Here is a 5,443-nt window from a genome sequence, read left to right as displayed (position 1 = left end):
CTATGGAAGAATTTCTTCCTCTTCTTTGTTCTAGTGAACTCATACATGGCTTGCCATGGCTGCCTGTTCCGGATTGCAATTCTCTTTTTCCTGAATAAACCCTTTTTGTTGGAGGTATATCTAGCTGACGTTTTGTTTAAGTTCGACAAGTGACAGCCTTGAAAGAGCAGGGGCTGTGTTACATAATCTGCTCAGTATTGTGTGGATTCATAAAAACTGTTGTGCTCATTGTCACCTTCAAGGTCATCTGAATCCCAGCTAATGTGACAATGCTGATATACAAAGCAGAAATTAGAACTTTACATGTTAATATTGAATGTAACTAACACACATATATATAAGTATGAATAAGACATTTAAAAAAGTAATCACTAGTGTTCCTCAGAGTCATAACTATCAATTCACAACGTTAGGGTCTCTGAGGGGGCTGAATAACAGCATTCCTCTTCCCATTCCAAGTTCTAGAGAAACTGAGAAATAAAACAAAAGCAGCAAATGGAGGCCAAAATATTCTCTTTAGTAGCAATAAGGCCAAGACAGAGGAAGTAGCCTCCTGTAAAAGCAAAATGGTGGCTAACCGAACCCCAGAATTACCCTTCTAGATACAGGCAACGCTAGGCCAAGAAGTACCTCTCTAAATATAGAACATATGCTATTTACAGACAGCTCACTCCCGCAAGGAAGAAGGGCCAAGCTGAGAGAAACATGCCCAACTATTCTTCCCATCTACTAGTTAGATATGTCACTTCACCTCCCCAGGGAGAGTAGTCAGAAGAGTCATATCATGGAGCTATCTTCACCAGGAGAGTTCTATCGGAGGTTGTAGAAACACTTCCTCCCAATATTTCCAAGGTTTTTGTTTTTTAACCTGTTAGGCTTGACAATTAAGCATATAATCAACCAAGGATGTGGCTATTTACCTAAAGGAAGAGATCAGGAATCTATTTAGGGTGGTCCATTCACCCAGCACCAACTACTGTCCCTCTTTTGTGTCTTCCAACACCACTGGCCCCAGAAGACCCCGATAAGTACATTACCTTTAAATCCACCCAGTAATTTTTTGAGAATTTTCTATTCTTAAGCCTGTGAACAAGCCACTTAAATTCAAGGTCAGACTTTCCATTTTCCTCCTTGGCCCTGAATGTAGAATGGAATTTGCCAGCTTAGCACTCCCTACCTGAGCCAGGTTCTCACAAAGGAAAGCTAGAGTCTTCCTAGTGCTCTGTAGCATATGCAGAACTCAGCTTCCTTGCAGGAGGTAGTCCTATAAGGAAACATCAGGAATAAGGAGAATCCCACAACTACAACATATTGGGAATCTCGATTATTATAAAAAAAACTAGATATAAACAATGCTTGCCCAATATCAATTCATTGTTTGGGAAAGCTAAAGAGTGATAGCTTATTGATGTACTTTTTTAATGTAGAAAAATTATAAGGAAAAAAGTGTAGCTATACAAAAAGAAAAATCATGAATATAACAGGAAAAAGAAGAAGAAGAAAGTAAATGTGAAAAAGGACCAATAACTTCTCGGGTCTAAATTCTAACACTCAATGTGATGGCGTTAGAAGGTGGGGCCTTTGAGAAGTGATTAGGTCATGAGGGTGGTGCCCTCAAGAGTGGGAGTAGTGCTCTTATAAAAGATAACCATGGAGCCTTTCTGCCATGTGAGAATGCAACTAAAATTCTGTGACCTGGACGTGTGCCCTCACCTGGCATAGACATCCAGTCTCTAAAACTGTGGGAAATAAATGCATTGTTCATAAGCTACTCAGTTCATTGTATTTTGATAGAGTAGCCCAAATGGACTAAGATAGTAACAAAGTAAAGCCAATCTGGGGGGCTGCTTGTTCCCCACCCAAATTACAAAATTAAATATAAATGAACTTAAGGCTCACAAAGTACAAAGCACTAGTTTAGGTGTTGCATGGGATGCAAAAATGATAGGGTCAGAGTCATTGTACCAGGCAGTGGATTATTTTAAGTGTAACTAGGCGGTGACCCCAGTTGCAGCTACTATACCAGATGTGCTTTCATTATTTGAGCAAATTAACATATCCCCTGTCTAATGGAAAAACTCAGCTTTTTTTTCTTCCAATGTAGGGGAAATTCCAGTTCTTCTCTATTGCGTTTTTCTTTCCTATGAGTCTCCTTTACTACTCACACAAAACACTTCACGTCTGGTCACTAAATGTGTGAAGGTTTTGTTATGGCGCGAATGATTCTGAGACCCACGGAGCCGATTGAGATTAATTATGAGCCTTTATTAGCCGGCCGGCGACTGACTCTCTACCACGCAAGGTTAGAGGAGATCAGCCCTGGGGCTTGAGAGTGAGGCAGTTATAAAGCCTAGAACAAGCAAGCAGATTACAGAAGCAGAAGTTGGCCATTAGCACAATACATCACCTAGTACCACACCCTGGTTAACAAGTAAGTGGATTACAGAAGCAGACATTGGCCATCTTCATATCTCATACAATACACCTCCTAAACCACACCCAAGCAAGTAGGACAACTTCTGGTATCTAAAGATATTTCTTCCCTGTAGCGGACTTAGCTAGTTGGCTCACTTGAAAATTTTCCACCCTTAACAGTTTTTCCCCACACCAAGCAATCTTCTGCAACATCAGCTGGGTGTCTTATAATTCAACTCAATTCTGACACTATCTACTGAGAGATAGCATCAGATTCCACAGGTAAAGGGTTCAGTCCTATAAGAACGCCCTCAGGGGTGACTCTATACTGTAGTGACTAGCACGTCTGCTCTACACGCAGCACTGGGTGGGGGAGGGGGCGCGCCAGGCCCCGGGGTGCACCACGAGTGCATGGGAGGAGATGCCTCGCCTTGAGAGATCCACTTCTTAAGGGGAAACGGCAACATCCATAGGTCAGGGGTGGAAGTGGGGGGTGGGATTAAAGAGGGGGAATTAAAAAACGACCGCCTTCCCCCCACTTCAGATGCCAGTCGCAAGCCCAGGTTGTCACCTGGGCTTCTGATCAACAGGCTATAGCTTGGAGGGTCTAATGGCCCCCTCCTCAAATTCAATTAGTTTACTAGAGTGGCTCACAGAACTTAGAGAAACATTTCTTTTTTACTTTTACTGGTTTATTATAAAAGAATATGATATATAGTTGAACATCTAAATGGTAGAGAAGAATAAGGAAAGGTATGTGGGAAGAGACACAGCGCTTCCATGCCCTCCAGACATGTCACCTTCTCAGTACTTCCACATGTTCACTAACCTGGAAGCTCTCCAAACTCCATGCTATTGAGATTTTTATGGAAGCTTCATCATATAGCATGATCGATCATTAACTCTATTTTCAGCCTTCTCCCTTCTCAAGAGATGGGGGACAGGACTGAAAATTCCAAGCTTCTAATTATGGCTTAGTCTTTCTGATGACCATGCCTCATCCAGCAGCCATCCACAAGCCCACCCAGAGTCAACTTACTAGAACAAAAGACACTCCTATCCTATAGAATAGATATTATCAGAGAACATACATTTAGTATGGCAGTACGTAATGTATGTCTGTGTGAGTAGTATATGTATTTGTTGTCTAATGTATGAATATGTGTGTATACTGGATAGCAATGTGTTTCTCACAGCAGATCCCAGTTAATTTTTTTTTAAGTTTGGAGTCACAGACCTAGAGAAACTCACTTTTGCTTAAAGGAGAATGTCCATTGCTGCCATGTTTGTAATAAAACAAATACATAAATAGGAAATAATCCAAGTATCCCTCACCACAACCATGAAATACTAATTCCAGTATAACCATGCAATGGAATGTTGCATCACAGTTAAAATGAATAGTTTAGAGCTGCATGTAAAAACATGAACACGGTACATCTCAATAAAGAAGTTAGGCATAAAAACAAATTGCAAAATGATATGTGCACTGTAATGCCATTAATATTAAGTCTAAAAATATGCAAAACTTACTATATATTGTTTCTGGATATACACCCTAAGTAAAATATAAAAATGGACAAGGATTGATAGCAAAGTGGTGACATTTGAGAAGGGAAGAAGGGAAATACCACGGAGAAGCAATATACCAGGCTCTTCAACTGTATATGTGATTCTTATTTCTTAACCTGGGGAAAAGTATATTATTCTCTACTTTTCTGAATATTTCATATTTTTAAAATTTTTCCCATAAAGGGGAGGGAGGCGAAATTGTATAGACTTAGGTTTAAATTCTGCCGCTTACTGAAGAAGGAACTTAGGGAATTCCTTAGTTTCTCCAAGCCTTTGTATCTGTAAGAAGACATTATAATAATAAATATCCTGTTTCACATTCAAATTAGTGAGATAATTTAGATGAATGTTTTATAAAGTGCAAAGTGCTATAGAACTATAAGTTGTAAATGTACAAGAATGCTCCACAAATTCCAGTTATTACAAGAAACTGTTTCTTTGTTACATACTCTCACAGAACCTGTTCCTTCTCCTTCGGAGCACTCGCCTCCACTTGTAATTACACTCCATTAATGCTATTGTGTAACTGTGCATCGTCCCCACTCCATAGCTTTGGGCTCATCATTATATCTCCTAGAGCCCAGGACAATCCTTGGCACGTGCTAAAAGCTCAACACATTTTTGACAGTGTAATCTGAACAGTGGTTACCTGTAGGAAATAAGGATGGGAAGCGAAGTTAGAAAAAGGAATTTTTGTTTTACATAAGTTTCTAGACTGTTTGAACTTTTATCATAAACCTGTTATGACTTAGTGACAAAAGTAGTTTATTTTAAATAAAAATAATAATGATTAAATAGGCATATCTTAATACAGCGCCTCTCGGTGGGAGGTAACGTTTTAATATAAGAAATTACAGGAAAAGGGGTTGCATGAAATAAACTAAGTAGGCAAATTGTGTTCTGGGGTCTCCCGAGACCTTTTGGGAAAGCAGGAGAGTGTCTAACGGTTTAAGAACGGCCCGGAGATACCGTTAGGAGGCGCTCGCGAGGCCGTAGCAGGATTTCCCGCCCTCTCGGTTCCATGTCCCAGTAACCCGGGCGCGCCTGCGACCGATAGTAACCTCGCGGTCCGGGGACGAGCAACCACCGCCGCCGCCACCTGCCCCCCCTCCCGCCCCGACTCTCGCCTGCTCCGTCTCAGCCAATGGGAAGGCAGCGCACGAGCCGGCCGGACACTTGCCCTCACCGACTCCTCCCCTAAGCAGTTAGAACCGAGTTGTACAATCACCTTACCCTCGGCTTTAGACTTTTCCAATCACAACACTAGCTCTCGATTCCAAGCCCCGCCCCCCTGGCAGCCCCGCGTTCACTCTCGGCCAGAGTCACCTTTGCCTTACAAACGATCCGCCCCGCCCTGTGCCTACCTTGCTGCGTTAGGCCCCGCCCCATGATCAGACCGACCAATAATCGTGAGTGCCTGAAGCCACTGGGCGGGCCTGCAGCCAGTGCGCACGCC

Source organism: Pteropus alecto, unplaced genomic scaffold, assembly GCF_000325575.1.
Source record: "Pteropus alecto unplaced genomic scaffold, ASM32557v1 scaffold94, whole genome shotgun sequence".
In the NCBI taxonomy this organism is placed as follows: Eukaryota; Metazoa; Chordata; class Mammalia; order Chiroptera; family Pteropodidae; genus Pteropus; species Pteropus alecto.
The sequence above is the reverse complement of the archived record's forward strand: the minus strand, read 5'-3'. Positions refer to the sequence as shown.